Source organism: Pan paniscus, chromosome 1, assembly GCF_029289425.2.
Source record: "Pan paniscus chromosome 1, NHGRI_mPanPan1-v2.0_pri, whole genome shotgun sequence".
NCBI classification, from domain to species: domain Eukaryota; kingdom Metazoa; phylum Chordata; class Mammalia; order Primates; family Hominidae; genus Pan; species Pan paniscus.
This window is the reverse complement of record NC_073249.2, coordinates 146166379-146186562: the sequence shown is the minus strand read 5'-3', so window position 1 is coordinate 146186562 and position 20184 is coordinate 146166379.

The following is a 20184-nucleotide window of genomic DNA, read 5'->3' as shown; positions in this document are numbered from 1 at the left end:
GCTTCAGACTATTATAAAGATTTCTCAAAGAGAAGTTCATACAATTTATTGTTATTTTAAACATTGCTATTTATAAGTTATGATGTAATTAAGCAATTGTAATGAATTAGCTGCAGCATGATCAATTTAACATTTTGATAAACAGAAGTAGAACACTTTGGAGTGACATCTATAGAATTACAAATTCAGTGGCATAGAATCATAGAATAGCCTATGGTGTTTTTAAAAGTCCAACCAACATTTTTTAAAAGAAAGCTGAATATTTCACTTTATTTTCCCAAACTTCTGTCATCAGATGCTAGTTACCTTCAGTCATATACTTTTTCATCTTCTACTTTGAATCACTTTTAACTCTCTTAATTTTCCAGGATATAATGTAATTGCAGGATGGTTGGAATAATGTCGTTGACCTTGCTACAGTGGTTATTTTTCAGGACAGATAAGATACTCTTGTGCTAGTATTATAACATAATTGATTCTAAGTCACTTTTTTTTTCATATTTCAGTATGTTTGAAATTAGGAGGTATATTACAAGGACTGTAAAGCAGGTGAACGCCATGATGTTGTAGCTGTCATTTTTTTGTGCATGTGCCTCAAAGCTTACAGAACGGGGATTAGTAACTTGAAAGAAAATTCTGGCAATAACACTAGAGCTGTACTTAAGAGAAACACAAAGAATGATATTATGTAGACAAACAAAAATTTTGAACCTCCAAGTTAAAAAGTAAATCAGGAGTGTCAGATTTTGAATGTGAAGAAATTTTAGAAATATTTTAATTTTTGTCTTGTGCCTATGTTTGATATACAGCTTCCACTTGGAAATAACTATAATTCACTGAATTTTATTTTTTATTGTATGTTCTTTTTCTTTCTTAGAGATGCAGTCTCACTCTGTCGGCCAGACAGGAGTGCAGTGGCACCATCTTGGGTCACTGCAACCTCCGCCTCCCAGGTTCAAGTGATTCTCCTGCCTCAGCCTCCCGAGTAGCTGGGACTACAGGTGTGTGCCATCACCCTCAGCTAATTATTTGTATTTTTAGTAGAGATGGGGTTTCACTGTGTTAGCCAGGATGGTCTTAATCTCCTGACCTCATGATCTGCCCACCTTGGCCTCCCAAAGTGCTAGGATTACAGGCGTGAGCCACCGAGTCCAGCCAATTCACTGAATTTTAAAGTGTGAAGTGCCTTGGCTTTTTAAGGTTTTATAATCGATCATAATAATTGTACATATTTATGGGGTATATAGTGATGTTGTGATACATACAATGTATAGTGATCAGATCAGGGTTGTTACCATATCTATCATTCAAATACATATTATTTCTTTGTGTTGGAAACATTCAATATCCTCTTTCTACCTATTTGAAACTATATTATCAACTACAGTCATTCTATATTGCTATAGAAGAATGTAATTTATTTTTCTTATCTAACTGTAATTTTGTATCCCTTAACAAATCTCTCCTCGTCTCCCCTTTTCCCCTATCCTCCCTGGCCTCTCATATCCTCCATTCTACTTTTGACTTCCATGAGATCAACTTTTTTTAGCTTCCACCTATGAGTGAGAACATGCATTGTTTAGTTTTCTCTTTCTGGCTTATTTCATTCAACATAATGCCCTCCAGTTCCATCCATGTTGCCATGAATGATATGATTTAATCTTTTTTATGGCTGAATAGTATTCAATTTTGTATTTATGACACAGTTTCTTTCTTTATTCATCTGTTGTTGGACACCTAGGTTGATTCCATATCTTGGCTATTGTGAATAGTGCTTCAATGCACATGAGAGTGCAAATGTCTCTTTGATATACTGATTTCCTTTCCTTTGGATAAATGCCCTGTAATGGGAGTGCTGGATCATATGGTAGTTCTATATGTAGTTTTTTTGAGAAACCCCCATACTCCTCTCCATAGTAACTGTGCTAGTTTTTATTCCCACCAACAGGGTGAAAGAGTTCTCTTTTCTCTGCATCTTCACCAGCATTTGTTATGTTTTATATTGTTAACAGGCATTCTAACTGGGGTAACATAATACTTCATTGTGGTTTTGATTTGCATTTCCCTGATAATTAGTAATGGGCATTTTTTTCACTCATTTCTTGGACACTTGTATATATTCTTTTGATATTTGTCGTTTTTTTTGTTTTGTTTTGTTTTGTTTTTTGTTTTTTTTTCATTTTTGTTTTTGTTTTTACCCCGAGACAGAGTCTCACTCTGTTGCCAAGGCTGGAGTGCAATGGCATGATCTCAGCTCACTGCAACCTCCTCCTCCCAGGTTCAAGTGATTCTTGTGTCTCAGTAGCTGGGATTACAGGGGTGTGCCACCGTACCCGGCTAATTTTTGTATTTTTAGTAGAAATGGGGTTTCACCATGTTGGCCAGGCTGGTCTGGAACCCCTGACCTCAAGTGATTTGCCAGCCTCGGCCTCCCAAAGTGTTGGGATTACAGGTGTTAGTCACCACCCCTGGCCTGCCCATTTTTAAAATAAATAGTTTCTCCTTTCCCTTTCCCTTTCATTTCCTTTCCTTTCCTTCTCTCCCTTCCTCCCTCCCTCCCTTCCATTCTTCCTCCTTCCTCTTTCCTTCCTTATTTTCTGTTGAGATGGTCAAATTTCTTGTATATTCTGCATATTAATCACCTGTTGGATGAATTGTTTGCATATATTTTCTTCCATTCTGTTGGCTTTCTTTTCACTCTTTTGATTATTTCACTTGCTGTGCAGAAGCTTTTAGGTTTGATGTAATCCCATTTGTTTATTTTTGCTTTTGTTGCCTATGCTTTTGAGGTCTTATTCATATAATCTTTTCCCATACCAATGTCTGAAAATGTTTTCCCTGTATTTCCTTCTGGTAGCTTAATAGTCTTGAGTCTTACCTTTAATTCATTTTGAGTTAATTTTTCTGTAAGGTGAGATGTCCAGTTTTTTCCCAGATCATTTATTGAAGAGTCTCTCCTTTCCCCCAATATGTTCTTGGTGCCTTTGTCAAAAATCAGTTGGCTGTAGATGTATGAATTTATTTCTGAATTCTCTATTCTGTTCCATTGGTGTGCATGACCATTTTTATGCCAGCACCATGATGTTTCTATTACTAGAGTTTTGTAGTATATGTCAAAGTCTGATAGTGTTATGACCCCAGGTTTGTTTTTTTGTTTAAGATTGTTTTGACTATTCAGGGTCTTTTGTGGTAACATACAAATTTTAGAATTTTTATTTTTCTATAAAGAATATCATTGTTATTTTGATAAGGATTGCATTGAATCTATAGATTGCTTGGCTAGTGTGGTTGTTTTAACAATATTAATTCTTTTGATTAATGAGCATGGGATTTTTTTCATTTATTTGTATCTTCAATTACTTTCATAAGATTTTTTAAGTTTATTTTGTAGCAGTTTTTCACCTCCTTGGTTAAATTTATTTCTAGGTATTATTTTGTAGCTATTGTAAGTGCGACTGACTTCTTAATTTCTTTTTCAGGTAGTTTGTGGTTTGGGTAGAGGAACACTATTGATTTTTGTATGTTAATTTTGTATCCTGCAGCTTTACTGCATTTTTTCTCAGTTTTGATGGTTTATTGGTGGAGACTTTAGGTTTTTCTATATGTAAGATCATGTCATCAGCAAATAGGGACAATTTGAGCTTTTTGCTTTCCCATTTAAATTCCCTTCATTTTCTTGTTTTGCTTAATTTCCCTAGCTAGGACTTCCAGTACTGTGTTGAATAAGAGTGGTGAGAGTGGGCATCCTTGTCTTCTTTCAGTTCTCAGAACTAAAAGCTTTTCCCAGTTCAGTATATTAGCTGTGACTTTGTCACATATAACCTTTATTGTGTCAAGGTACTTTCCCTCTATACCTAATTTATTGACAGTTTGTATCATAAAGGGATATTAAATTTTATCAAATGCTTTCTTCTGTATCTATTGAGAAGATCATATGGTTTTTGTTCTTCATTCTGTGATGTGATGTATTATGTTTATTGATTTGTGTGGGTTAAGTCATACTTGTGTTTCTGACATAAATCCCACTTGATCACAGTGTACTAACTTTTGATGTGCTGTTGGATTCAGTATGTTAGTATCTTATTAAGGATTTTTGCATCTATGTTAATCAGGGATATTGGCCTACAGTTTCCTTGTGTGTGTTTTCTTTGTCTGGATTTGCTATCAGGATAATACTGGCCTTATAAAATAAGTTATAAAAATACCTTCACCTTCAATGTTTTGGAATAGTTTCAGAAAAAATGACATTAATTTTTCTTTTAAGGTTCAGTAGAATTCAGTGGTGAAGCCATCTGCTTCTGGACATTTAATTGTTGAGAAACTTATATTGCTGATTCAATCTCATTACTTGTTATTATTCTGTTGATGTTTTCTATTTCTTTTTGTTCATTCTTGGTAAGTGATATGTTTTCAGGAATTTACGCATTTCCTCTAAGTTGTCAAATTTGTTTCCTTATAGCTGTTCATAGCAGTCTCGAATGATCCTTTGTAATCCTGGGGTATCCATTATGATGACTCCTTTTCTGTTTCCCATTTTATTTATTGGAATCTTCTCTCTTATTCTTAGTGACAGTTTGTTGATTTTGTCTATTTTTTATTCATCTTCTTGTTTCGTTAATCTTTAATATATGTTTTAGTCTCAATTACATTTCTTTCTGCTCTGATCTTTATGATTTCATTCTATTAATTTTGGGATTGGCTTTTCCTTGCTTTTCTAGTTCGTTAAGATGCATTGTTATGTTGCTCATTTGAAATCTTTCTAGATTTTTGATGTAGGCACATATTGCTATAAAATTCCCTCTTAATACTGCTTATGCAATATCCCATAGGTTTTGGTATTTTGTGTTTCTACTTGTTTCAAGGAAATTTTTGAACTTCAATTTCTTTTTTTACCAGTTGGTCATTCAGGAGCATGTTGTTTAACTTCCACGCATTTGTATAGTTTCAAACGTTTCTTTTGTTACTAATTTTTTGTTTAATTCCATTATTTTTGAGATGTGTTTTGTCCATCTGTCTCCTAACCTGGGAAGTTCACAGCAATTTAATTAAATATTTTTCTACAATTTTCTCCCTTCTCTTCTTCTGGAATGCTCATAATGTGAACATTTATTTATTTAATAATATCCCACAAATTCTTTAGGTTTTCTTTATTAATTTTTATTATTCTCTTATTCTTTTTTACTTTTTAATTTGTTTGTCAGCTTGTGTTATTTCAAATGATCTTTCCTGAAGTTCAGGAATTCTTTTTTCTGCTTGGTCTATGTTATGAAACTATTTTTTTTTTCATTTCATTCATTGAATTATTCAGCTGTTAGGATTTCTGTTTGGTTCTTTTTTTGTAATATCTATTTCTTTGTTGAATTTTTCATTCAAATCATGAATTATATTACTGATTTCATTCAATTATCTATCTGTATTCTCTTCTATCTAACTGAATTTCATTAAGATTATTATATTAAATTCTTTTTCTGGCATTTTGTGTATTTTCTCATTATTGATGTCTGTTGCTGGATAATAATTGTGTTCCTTTGGAGTTGTCACATTTCCTTGCTTTTTCAGGTTTGATGTGTCCTTACACTGATTTCTAAACATCTGGTGTAACAGTCATCTCTTCTAGTTTTATGAAGTAGGGTTCATAGGGAAATACATTTCTAAGAATGGCTCTTGGAGTGCCAGTTTGCTGGGGTGCATTGGCTTTGGTTATAAGTGGATGAAGTAGTATCGTCTCTATGTCATTTCTTCAGCTATCATCTATGCTAGTGATGTTTGCAAGTATCTCAAAGACATAGGCTATAGTGGCCATGGTGTGGCTTTGCTGTGGGTAGGTTCATCAGGCTGTTTTTCAGGTCAGAGGCATGTACCTGCCCCAGGTCGACCGACTTGGGGCCGGTATTAGGGCTATAGGTCTGTTCCTCTGGCTAAGATCACACACACATGGTTGCTTGAATGGTCTGGGGCATACCTGCCAGGGACAGCCCATGGGGATGTTTCTCAGACCCAGGACATGGGCACATAGCTGCTCACCTGGCCTGGGAGTGTGTCTGCTGGGGTGGCCCATATGGATGTTTCTCAGGAGCAGGAGGTGGGTGCAGTACTACTCAGTTGGCCTGGAGGCTGACATGCCAGGGGCAGCTCTAGGGCTGTTTCTTGGGCCCAGCAGACACACAGCTGCTTGACTGGCTGTGGGCTTGCCTTCCAGAGGCAGCTTGTGGAGCTGTTTCTCACTCCAAGGTTGTGGGTGCACAGATGCTTGGTTGGCCTGGGGTGGTCAGCCAAGGGGGCCTGCACAGCTGTTTCTCAAGCCCTAAAGCAGGTACAGGGCCACTGGGCAGGCCAGGGGCTTATCCGTAGTGGGATGGGTACCATGGGGCTGTTTCTTAGGCCCTGGGTAAAAGTACGTTGCCACTCAACCAGCTGAGGACCATGTCAGCTGCTCAGATACTTGAGGGCCTCCACCACATAGAGAAGAGTATGAAGTGGTTTGGTTGCTAAGGGCAGTTTCACAATGGGCAGGACTACCAGACTGTTCCTCTGGCTGGAAGTAAGGGGAATAGTAGTTGGTTTCCCTACTATGCACAACTCAAAGTCACAGCTGATCCTGGGCCCAAGCTCTGCAGTGCTGAGGTTGTGGCATTCAACTACCAATGTGGGCTTGGCATAATGAAGATGGTGCCCCAGTGCTGGGAAGGTGCAGTGGCTCCTGCCCCCCCCAAGGAGGGCACACTTTTTTCTCCCAACAAGAAGTAACTCGTGATGCCAGGCAAATTCAATCCATGTGGGGAAGATGGTACTGCAGAGGCTGCATACCTCCACTGTGTCCTCCTGAACTTCCAGTCACCAGAGGTGCCTCTCCACTCCCCAAATACATTCTAACAATCCCCCTTTGATACTGCAGATAAATCTTTCCTGTTTATTCATTACCTTGGTCCTTTCTTGTTGGGGGATAGATGTCAGGTGTCTCTAGGTGTCATTTTGCTGACATTTTCCTTTATCGGTATGCATAGTTTGGACACATGATTAAAATGTCAACATAAGACTTGATGATTTTGATTTCAAAATATGTTATATTATTTTGTTATATGTTATATATATGGTATAAAAATTAAATGTTATAATTATATATGTTATATATGTTATAAGAAATGTTATGATTTAATTGACAACAATTTTAAAATAGTACATAAAATAAATTTAGACTTAATGGTTATAACAGTTTGATCAGAAAATTTAAGGGAAGGTCCACACTGTTCCTCATTTATGAAAGGTTTGTGAAGTGACATTTATCTATTCAAAAATTGAATATCCTATATAGAGTTAGCAAATACATTGTTTTGCTTTATTTATCCTGTAGTCTTCTTACTCCCTAACAAGGAGTAAATGTAAAACTTTAGGTAACTATTTACAAGGCAATTTACGAATGCTTTTGACATTGAAATTGAACTACAAGGTTATTTTAAAACTTGTACCCTCTCTGTAAGAATAAATTAGACTACAGAGAGGAAAAGGTTAATGAGACAAATGTAAGATGCATTTAAACTTCGATTTCACTTGTCAGTTCATTTGTTCCATCTCATCAGACCTGCTGGTATGACAATTTTGAAATTCTCATTTTGATGGAGAAAAAGTTACAAAGGAGTAATAACAAATTTCTTTACGCAGAAATAAAACATATTTTCCTGATGTCATGATATTCAAGAATTCAGTGAAAATGTGCAGAAATTACAAAGAGAAATAAAATGTATATCTTTTTGTAGTGACCCATATATAAATCACATATCTCAAACTGGTCTAACATAAAATCAGTGTTCGTGTTTTCATTGTATTTCAAATTAAAGAAAAAAAAAACAGCTACCCTAGTTTTCAATTGTGTAATGTAAAGTAGCAACAGAAATTCTCCGGAATAAAAAAAAAAAAAAAAGAAAGAAAAGAAAAATCTGGAGGAATAAATAGCAACCAACATCCAAACCCAAAAAGCAGCAGATAAACTGGCATTTCAATTATCCATATATTACACATCTTGTTTCTTCATTGTACATCACCAATAGCTGTGAGGCTGGAGTACTCCTAAGTTTGGTTTTGACAGTAGCTCATCAACTCTTCCAGTGTAAAAATATGCTTATTTGCTGAAGTTTCACTGTTGTTTTTATTTGTTTAAAAGAAATGTTATGTATGCATTATGAAGTATCTGCAGGTGTAATTTCCTTATGTGGTTGCAGAGGTTGCCAAAACGGAAGACAATGAACAACTCATTATCTATTGGAGTAGGTGAAAAATTGATAAGCTTTCAATCAACATGTCTCACTATATTTCTTGCAACAGTATGCTTACTTCCAAGCAGAGTATAGGAAAAAATCTTCAGAACATGGTAACCTTAGAACAAATCCAATTTACCACATTAGCTGAAAGAGACACCAGGACTACAATATCCAGAAAGGAAGTACTTAAAATTACTTGAGGCATATACATATGACTTATAGTTTCATAGCTGATTATAGGCAGTGACTCCTACACCATATTCACCTGTATACATACAGCACATTACCATATGCTGCTCTAGATACCTGGAGAAGGCAGAGTAAGAGAGAAGCTTCTGGTTTTAGTTAATATGGATAATAGTAACAGTTACATTAATTTTCAGTTTTATTAAACTTAATCCAGGATTCAGACACTCAAGAAATACTTTTTTTTTTTTTTTGAGACGGAGTCTTGCTCTGTCGCCCAGGTGGGAGTGCAATGGCGCCATCTTGGCTCACTGCAAGCTCCGCCTCCCAGGTTCACGCCATTCTACTGCCTCAGCCTCCCGAGTAGCTGGGACTACAGGCACCCGCCACCACGCCTGGCTAATTTTGTATTTTTAGTAGAGATGGGGTTTAACCGTGTTAGCCAAGATAGTCTTGATCTCCTGACCTCATGATCTGCCTGCCTCGGCCTCCCAAAGTGCTGGGATTACAAGCGTGAGCCACCATGCCCAGCCAATAAATCCTTTTTAAATGTATTATACATGCTAAGTTTTAAGATATACATTTATTTTAGAAATATGTTCTATTTTCAATTTTTTTCAATATTCTACTACTTTATGAGTACTTCTTAAATTAGATCATCATAGAGCATTTTTAAGAAGAAAAAAAGAACTCCCCTAGAAACAATGTCCTTCTCTTAATTTTTCAGGATAAATTTATATATGCAAATTTGACTCATAACATAATTTTGAATCAAGATAGCTCATTATATCTGCTGTCCAAAATGTATATAGTGAATTACTAGAGTTACAGTCATAGCTTAGAATGGGAACAGGTCAGATCAGGGGTTTAATAGAATTAAGGACAGCTCAGTCAATGTCTTTAAAGTATTTATGAGAATTTCTCTTGAGCCCTTAATTGTTCAATTTTAAACTGCCTTCAGCATTTAGCTAGGGCATTTACAACTGGGAGTATGCCTTGGAAAACAGTTTTGCTCCAGGCTTAGAAGTAGCTAGGAATAGTCACAGCAGCAAAATGTGTGTTGGATCTGTATGGGCATTTCTAGGATACCATTGCTTATAGACATTGTCTCATTTTTTTTTTCTGTTTACCTTCAACTGATGAATATAAAAAATCATCCATTGCATCAAAAGCTTTGCATTATAACTTTAAACTATTTATAAACAAAACATATAACTCAAGAAGTTTTCAAAATCTTTTATTGTACAGCTGTCCTTGCACTTACTAGCACCATCCCAATATCCTGAGGCCTGCCTTGGTAAATCACCTTCCAATATCTCCCAATGTCATGCTGTGCCCTTTTCCTTCTGTTCTCTTATTGACACTTTAACAAGTATTCTTGAGAACCTACTAAATGCCAGGTATTGTGTGTATAGCTTATAATACAAATATAAATAAAACAAGATCATCAGTCTTGGGGAAGAGAGAACTTCATAGGCTGGTGGTTACGATATATTATATTTAGAACAATGACCTTGATATATACAAAAATAAAATGAAAGTACAAAAGAAGAGTAGCAAGAATGACTTGAACAGTCAGGGAAGGTTTCTTTGAAAAGGCTACATGTGAACTTACTCTGATGGATGATTTTCCAAGGCAAAAGAAGAAAGAAAATTTCAGATATTATATAAATAGGCACAGAGAATACATAGCATGTCTATGGAATGCTAGACACTTTCAAAAGTGGAAATAGGAGGTGGTGGAATGCCAAATGAAACTCCTGACCCCACTTTCCTGCCTCTGACTGCTACGCTGTCAAGGCTTTCCATTGGTTATTTCCAATTAGTACCAAAGGTTATGGGAGCCCTGTCCGCACAGGCAAGGCTCCTAGGGTCAACAGGCAGTGAGGAGGGATGCAAAACAAATGTTAATAGCAATAGGGTTCTGTTAACTATTGAATGGAAATGGTGAAAATGGAAGACAAATGACAGTCTACCTCTTTGTCCTTCAGCTCCTACTCTTGTCTTTCTTGCCCATGTTCCCCAAAGAAGGAATGAACAAAATACCCTCAGCTTTCCTATCAGGTTGGCATATCATGGTATCAATTCAGTCACACTCGTACCTCAAACCTAAAATGTTAGCTAATGTTTTTGTTCCTTTTTTTTTTTAAAGATATCAAGAAAAAATGAGGAGAAAATAGATAACATATATTTATTTTTTTTAGTTCTTGTCTCTGTGGCTGACCATAGGCAAGCCTCAGTAGGAATCATACCTGTCTTTGTCCTCCAATTCTATGTCCCTTTTACTCTCTACCAGTATCCCAAATGGATGGATTTATTTACTGGTGGGATTATGCAATTTTTAATTCTCACAAAATCTAAGTGCTTTGTGATCTTGCCTTTATTTTTATTTTTTTTTCCATTGACCTAATTGTTACACAATGAAGTACTAAAACTTCAGTAAACCCAGTAACCCCCTTCAATTCTGTGTTTTTCTTGCTTACATTCTATAGAAGCAACTCATTTTCACTATGTAATTGAGCTCAACCAGGCTAACAATATAATGAACTCTTTCCCTGTTTAGCAGCTTGCAGCATCAAAAATGATTATGGAGAAGTCTCAGCTTCCAATTTAATCAAACAAGTACTGTGTTCTACCACGAACACTAAAACCTCTAAGTGCATATAGTTTAAGATTATGAGATGGAAGCAAAAACTCCTTGTCTTAGTTTGCTTGGGCTGTCATAAAAATAAATACCAAGCCTGGGTGGCTTCAACAACAGAAATTTATTTTCTCACAGTTATGAAAGCTGGATGTCTAAGATCAGGATACCAGCATTGTTGGGTTCTGGTGAGGACTCTCTTTCTGGCTTGCAGAAAGCTGACTTCTTGCTTTGTGCTCACATGGCCTTTCCTCAGTGTGTGTGTGTGTGTGTGTGTGTGTGTGGTGTAAACAGAGAGCGATATCTTTCTCTTCGTCTTCCTACAAAACCACCGATCATATCAAATTAGAGCCCCACCCTATGCACTCACTTAACATTAATTACCTCCTAAAACCCAATCTCCAAATACAGTCACATTAGGGGTTAGGGCTTCAAAATATAAATTTTGGGGGGACACAAGTCATAGTGCCCCTTAATATAGTTATTGTATATAATAGTGAGATAGAGACTGCTTTACCTCTGCTCATTAATTCCTAAATTCATGAATTATGAGGAAGGAGACACCATACCTTGGTCCTTGGTTTCATGCATATGTAGGAAAGCTCCATAGTATTTCAGGGCATTATCTCTCAAGTGGTACCTTAACTGAGGCTTCAGCAGGCCATTCCAATGTTCTATCTAGCTACATGCTACTGAAGGTAAAGCATATTTAACGTGAAAGTATATATTTTTTATGAGGACAAATTGCTCTCTCCTTCATTATGGAAAGATTAACACTTCCATCTGATGGCTGCGTGGTCAGCCAGGAAACCAGTTCTATTTCAGAGGCTCAATATTGGTCTGTGCTGTTGGCAGATTGGGCAATAAGCAGTGGTGGTATTCCAAGCAGCCATTGTAAGAAGTCTATATGGTTGAACTAAATGCATAGCCACCATCTTTACCAATTTGTAAATGTGCCTATTGAGCAAGCAAGGGGCTAGGGAATGAAAGGAGAAAACTGGCTGGCATCCAGAGGAAGGGCTGTGACATCAAACAAATTACTGAAAAGTTCCCCTGCAATAGACATTTCATGAGACTATTTTCATGGGAATATCTTCACATTCTGTTGGTTCAGAAAGGTCCATTCACATTTTCATGATTTCAACCTCCTTGTTACAATTCTTCTAATCCTGTTCTTTTTAGGCAATCTGTCTTAGTCTGTTTGATATGCTATAATAAAATACTATGGACTGTATAGCTTTTAAACAACAGAAAATTATTTTATACAGTCCAGAGGCTAAGAGCTCCAATCTGCACTAACAGATTTGTTGTCAAGTGAGGGCCTGTTCCTCCTATATGGCACCTTCTAGCTGTGTTCTCACATAGTGGAAGAGTCAAGACAGCTGCCTGAGGCCTCTTTTACAAGGGCACTAATGCCATTCATGAGGGCTCTGCCCTCATTATCTAATCACCTCCTGTCTTAGATCATTTTGTGCTGCTCTAACAGAATACCTGAAACTGGGTAATTTACAAAGAATAGAAATTTATTTCTCACAGTTCTGGAGGCCAGAAAGTTGATGATCAATATGCCAGCATCTGGTGCCTGGTGAGGGCCTTCTTGTTGCATCTTCACATGATGGATGATAGAGGGGTGAGCAGCAAGCTAGTCAAACATTGAATGAAGCCTTTTCCTTAATCCCATTAATGAGGGAGAAGCCCTCATTAATTAGTATGGCCTAATCACCTCTTAAAAGCCCTACCTCTTACCATCACATTGGCAACACCTGAATTTTGGAGGAGAAATATTCAAAACATAGCACCTCTCGAAGGTCCCACCTCCTAATGCCATCAGATTGGCGATTAGGTTTTCAACATAGAAAAAATTATTCATTCACCACTGGCTTCTTCCTTCGCTTCCCTTCCCTCCCCTTCTTTTCCTTTACCCCTAAATAAAGATGTAGGAATAAAGAACACATTCCAGGGAAGTCTGAGCCATCTGGTTATAAAACAATACTTTACAGACATGCTTGACACAACATGAAATGCTGTCATGCACATTCACTTTTTTGATTCTTTACATTAAATAGCATCCTTTTTAATGGGAAGTTCAAGTCACATAGTAACGTGATGCCCCATGTTCAAGTGTTCAGACTCAAACAGGTAGAAGAAATCTAAAGTCTACTTTTGAAATGGAGAATCGTTGTTGCCATAAGAAAATCCCCCATGGGAATTTGTCAGAAGATCCATTCAGTATTTTAATCTGCTACAGATATGTTCTATTTTATTTGGTTTGCTGAGTATGAGGTCCAAGTGGAGGGCTAACTTGTATGGCAGGTTTAGAGTAGTACAGACCTTTTATTTCTTTGTGTCCAATTTAAAACTGTCTTTTAGATTACATAGCAAAATATTTGAAGCTGCATACTTAGATGTGATGTGTATTATCTCCAACACTCAGAGTTTCTTCAAGTATGTGTCACTTGTTTTGTGGGCTGGAAATGGCTCCACAACTTATCTCTTATTTTTCAGGGGCTCTTTTAACATGGCCAAGAGCACTGTGTTCCCAGAAATCTCACTGATTTGGCAGGTGGTGTTTGGAGTTAATTTCCCAGCGTCTATCATCATGTGTTTAAGTCAATTAGAACTTTATTCTGTGTCCTGCCTGGCATATCCCGTTAGCATAATATCATCAAAATAATAAAGCCAAATGTGATATTTCATATAATCACAAAAATATCAAGATTTTGCTTGTCTATTATGACATTAGGCAGGAAATCAGAAAAAAAAATCCTCATGCAAGATAGTAAAAATGTACTTTTGCCCTTGCTATAAAAAATAAAATAGCTTCTAATTATGTTTACTAATAGCAATTAAAGAGAAAAATGCTCTATCAAAAGCTGCAGAGAAAGATAGCCGAATAGAACTCTCCAGGAATTTCCCCCCATGCACACAAAGGAACACCAAATTGAACAACTATCCACACAAAAATACTTTCATAGAACCAAAAATTAGGTTGAGCAATCACAGTAGCTGGTTTTAATCTTGTATCAAAGAAAGAGGTATCGAAGAAGGTAGAAAAGGCAGTCTTAAATTGCCTATGCCACCCCTCCTCCATCCACTAGCTGCAGCCATGTGTATTGAGAGAGGATCTCAGTGGATAAGGTAGGAAGAGCAAAGTGATTGTGGGACTTTGCATTGGAACTCAGTGGTGCTCTGTCATAGTGAAAAGCAAAACAGGACAGAATTCCACTGACATCCATTTGGTAGGAGCATTTAAACGACACTCTGCCAGAGGAGAATCTTCCATACCAAAATTGGGACCTGAGTTCTGCAAAGCCTTGTTACCAAGGGCTAAAGTGCTCTGGGGTCCTAAAGAAACTTGAAAGACAGAGTAGTCCACAAGGCCTGCAATTTCTTGGCAAACCCAGGTGCTGTGCTGGGCTCAGGGCCAGTGGACTTGGCATGCACATGACCCAGTGAAACATGAGCTAGGGCATACAAAGGAGAGCTTAGCTCCTGGTTAACATTTATAGACTCACCGTGGGCTAGAAGGGAACCCACTGCCCTAAAGAGAAAGACTCAATTCTTGCAGAATTCATCATCTGCTGACTAAAGAACACTTGGGTCTTGAAAAAGCGTCAGCAGTAGCCAGAAAATAGTCACCATAGACCTCGGGCAAGACCAAGTACTGTGCTGGATTCAGGTGTGACCCAGCACAGTTCCAGTGGTGGTGGCCGCAGGAGTGCTTGCATCACCCCTTCTCTAACTCCAGGCAGCTCAGCACAGAGACATGCTGTTTGCTTGGGGAAAAGTAAAGTGTGAGAACAAGAGTCCCTGCCTGGTAATCCAAGGAATTTTCCCTGATCTTACCCAAAACCACCAAGGCAATGCCTCTATGAGTCTGCTAGAGTCATAGTGTTACTGAGATTGAAGTGCCTCCTAATGCACATATGGCTGCTGTGACCAAATACTTAGGTCACAATACTCAATTTCGTTGGACAGGTACAAACAAGCCCAGATTGTGAAGATTAGAATACCTAACTCTTTGATACCCAGACACTGACTAACATCCAAGAGTATCAAGACCATCCAGGAAAACATTACCTCAACCGAATGAACTAAATAAGGCAAGAGTGACCATTACAGAGTGACAGATATAACTGAACTTTCACACAGAAATTTCAAAATAGCTGTTTTAAGCAACTTCAATAAAATCCAAGATAACACAGAGAGGGAATTCAGAATCCTGTCAGAGAAATATAACAAAGAGATTCAAATAACTTAAAATAATCAGGGACAAATTTTGGAGGTAAAAAATTCAATTGACAAACTAAGAATGCATCGGAGTCTCTTAATAGCAGAACTGATCAACAAGAAAAAAGAATTAGTGAGCCTGAAGAAGCCTACTTGAAAATACAGTCAGAAGAGACAAAAGCAAAAAGAACAAAAAACAATGAAGCATACTTACAGATCTAGAAAATACCCTCAATTCTAAGAGTTATTGGCCTTAAAGAGGAAGTAGAGAATGAGAAAGAGGTAGAAAGTTTATTCAAAGGGATAACAGAGAAATTCCCACACTTAGAGCAAGATACCAGTATCCAAGTATAAGAAGGTTCTAGAACACCAAGCAGATTAAACCCATAGAAGACATCCTCAAAGCATCAATAATCAAACTCCTAAGGGTCAAGGATAATGAAAGGATCTTAAGAACAGCAACAGAAAAAAACAAAACAAAACAAAACAAACAAACCAACAAAAAAACACAAACATACACTGAAGCTCCAATACATCTGGCAGCAGACTTCTCAGTGGAAACCTTGCAGGTCAGGAGAGAATGCGATGATATCAAGTGCTCAGAGAAAAAAAAGCTCTCCTCAGCAAATGTAAAAGATCAGAAATTATAACAAACTGTCTCTCAGACCACAGTGCAATCAAACTAGAACTCAGGATTAAGAAACTCACTCAAAACTGCTCAACTACATGGAAACTGAACAACCTGCTCCTGAATGACTACTGGGTATGTAACGAAATGAAGGCAGAAATAAAGATGTTCTTTGAAACCAATGAGAACAAAGACACAACATACCAGAATCTCTGGGACACATTCAAAGCAGTGTGTAGAGGGAAATTTATAGCACTAAATGCCCACAAGAGAAAGCAAGAAAGATCCAAAATTGACACCCTAACATCAGAATTAAAAGAACTAGAAAAGCAAGAGCAAACACATTCAAAAGCTGGCAGAAGACAAGAAATAACTAAAATCAGAGCAGAACTGAAGGAAATAGACACAAAAAACCCTTCAAAAAAATAATGAATCCAGGAGCTGGTTTTTTGAAAGGAACAACAAAATTGATAGACCACTAGCAAGACTAATAAAGAAGAAAAGAGAGAAGAATCAAATAGACGCAATAAAAAAACGATAAAGGGGATATCATCACCGATCCCACAGAAATACAAACTACCATCAGAGAATACTACAAACACCTCTATGCAAATAAACTAGAAAATCTAGAAGAAATGGATAAATTCCTCGACACATACACCCTTCCAGGACTAAACCAGGAAGAAGCTGAATCTCTGAATAGACCAATAACAGGAGCTGAAATTGTGGCAATAATCAATAGCTTACCAACCAAAAAGAGTCCAGGACTAGATGGATTCACAGCCGAATTCTACCAGAGGTACAAGGAGGAGCTGGTATCAGTCCTTCTGAAACTATTTCAATCAATAGAAAAAGAGGGAATCCTCCCTAACTCGTTTTATGAGGCCAGCATCATCCTGATACCAAAGCCGGGCAGAGACACAACCAAAAAAGAGAATTTTAGACCAATATCCTTGATGAACATTGATGCAAAAATCCTCAATAAAATACTGGCAAACCGAATCCAGCAGCACATCAAAAAGCTTATCCACCATGATCAAGTGAGCTTCATCCCTGGGATGCAAGGCTGGATCAATATATGCAAATCAATAAATGTAATCCAGCATATAAACAGAACCAAAGACAAAAACCACATGATTATCTCAATAGATGCAGAAAAGTCATTTGACAAAATTCAACAACGCTTCATGCTAAAAACTCTCAATAATTAGGTATTGATGGGACATATCTCAAAATAATAAGAGCTATGTATGACAAACCCACAGCCAATTTCATACTGAATGGGCAAAAACTGGAAGCATTCCCCTTGAAAACTGGCACAAGACAGGGATGCTCTCTCTCACCACTCCTATTCAACATAGTGTTGGAAGTTCTGGCCAGGGCAATTAGGCAGGAGAAGGAAATAAAGGGTATTCAATTAGGAAAAGAGGAAGTCAAATTGTCCCTGTTTGCAGATGACATGATTGTATATCTAGAAAACCCCATTGTCTCAGCCCAAAATCTCCTTAAGCTGATAAGCAACTTCAGCAAAGTCTCAGGATATAAATCAATATACAAAAATTGCAAGCATTCTTATACACCAATAACAGACAAACAGAGAGCCAAATCATGAGTGAACTCCCATTCACAATTGCTTCAAAGAGAATCAAATACTTAGGAATCCAACTTACAAGGGACATGAAGGACCTCTTCAAGGAGAACTACAAACCACTGCTCAATGAAATAAAAGAGGATACAAACAAATGGAAGAACATTCCATGCTCACGGGTAGGAAGAATCAATATTGTGAAAATGGCCATACTGCCCAAGGTAATTTATAGATTCAATGCCATCCCCATCAAGCTACCAATGACTTTCTTCACAGAATTGGAAAAAATTACTTTAAAGTTCATATGGAACCAAAAAAGAGCCCACATCACCAAGTCAATCCTAAGCCAAAAGAACAAAGCTGGAGGCATCATGCTACCTGACTTCAAACTATACTACAAGGCTACAGTAACCAAAACAGTATGGTACTGGTACCAAAACAGAGATATAGATCAATGGAACAGAACAGAGCCCTGAGAAATAACGCCACACATCTACAACTATCTGATCTTTGACAAACCTGAGAAAAACAAGCAATGGGGAAAGGATTCCCTCTTTAATAAATGGTGCTAGGAAAACTGGCTAGCCATATGTAGAAAGCTGAAACTGGATCCCTTCCTTACACCTTATACAAAAATTCATTCAAGATGGATTAAAGACTTCAATGTTAGACCTAAAACCATAAAAACCCTAGAAGAAAACCTAGGCATTACCATTCAGGACATAGGCATGGGAAAGGACTTCATGTCTAAAACACCAAAAGTAATGGCAACCAAAGCCAAAATCGACAAATGGGATCTAATTAAACTAAAGAGCTTCTGTACAGCAAAAGAAACTACCATCAGAGTGAATAGGCAACCTACAAAATGGGAGAAAATTTTTGCAAACTACTCATCTGACAAAGGGCTAATATCCAGAATCTACAATGAACTCAAACAAATTTACAAGAAAAAAACAATCCCATCAAAAAGTGGGCGAAGGACATGAACAGACACTTCTCAAAAGAAGACATTTATGCAGCCAAAAAACACATGAAAAAATGCCCACCATCACTGGCCATCAGAGAAATGCAAATCAAAACCACAATGAGATACCATTTCACACCAGTTAGAATGGCAATCATTAAAAAGTCAGGAAACAACAGGTGCTGGAGAGGATGTGGAGAAATAGGAACACTTTTACACTGTTGGTGGGACTGTAAACTAGTTCAACCATTGTGGAGGTCAGTGTGGCGATTCCTCAGGGATCTAGAACTAGAAATACCATTTGACCCAGCCATCCCATGACTGGGTATGTACCCAAAGGACTATAAATCATGCTGCTATAAAGACACATGCACACGTATGTTTATTGCGGCATTATTCACAATAGCAAAGACTTGCAACCAACCCAAATGTCCAACAATGATAGACTGGATTAAGAAAATGTGGCACATATACACCATGGAATACTATGCAGCCATAAAAAATGATGAGTTCATGTCCTTTGTAGGGACATGGATGAAATTGGAAATCATCATTCTCAGTAAACTATCACAAGAACAAAAAACCAAACACCGCATATTCTCACTCATAGGTGGGAATTGAACAATGAGAACACATGGACACAGGAAGGGGAACATCACACTCTGGGGACTGTTGTGGGGTGGGGGGAGGGTGGAGGGACAGCATTAGGAGATATACCTAATGCTAAATGACAAGTTAATGAGTGCAGCACACCCGCATGGCACATGTATACATACGTAACTAACCTGCACATTGTGCACATGTACCCTAAAACTTAAAGTATAATAATAATAAAATTAAAAAAAAGAAAAATACTTTTACCCTAAAATATTACATCCAGCACAAATATCCTTCAAACATGAAGGATAAATACTTTCCCAGGCAAACAAAAGCTGAGGAATATTGTCACCACCATAACTGTCCTACAAGAAATGCTAAAGGGAATTCTTAAATCTGAAATAAAAAGAACTTAAGAAGCAATAAAAAAAATCATTTGAAGGTACAAAACTCACTGGTAATAGTAAGTACACAGAAAAATACAGAATATTATAACACAGTAATTGTGGTGTGTAAACTATTCATAACTTGCGTAGAAAAATTAAAATATGAATCTATCAGAACTAATAACTATAAAACTTTCTAAGACATAAACAACATATAATAACATAAATAGATATAATTTTAATTTTCTTGAATTTTTTAAGTCTTGTTTTCTGGTCTAACATACGGTCTGCCCTTGAGAATGATCCATGTGATGAGAAGAAGAAGGTGTATTTTTCAGCCATTGCATGAAATGCTCTGTAAATATTTAATAGGTTCATTTGTTCTATAGTTCACATTAAGTCTAAAGTTTCTTTGTTGATTTTCTGTCTGGGTGTTTCTTTGTTGATTTTCTGTCTGGGTGATCTGTCTAATACTGAAAGTGGGGTGTTGACATCTCCAGTTATTGTATTAGGGTCTATATATTTCAATAGCTCTAATATTTGTTTTATACATCTGGATGCTCCAGTGTTGGATATATATGTATTTAAAATTGTTGTATCCTCTTGCTGACTTGACACTATTATTATTATTATTAAGATAGGGTGTCACTCTGTCACCCAGGCTGGAGTGCAGTGATATGATCTCAGCTCACTGCAGCCTTGACCTCCC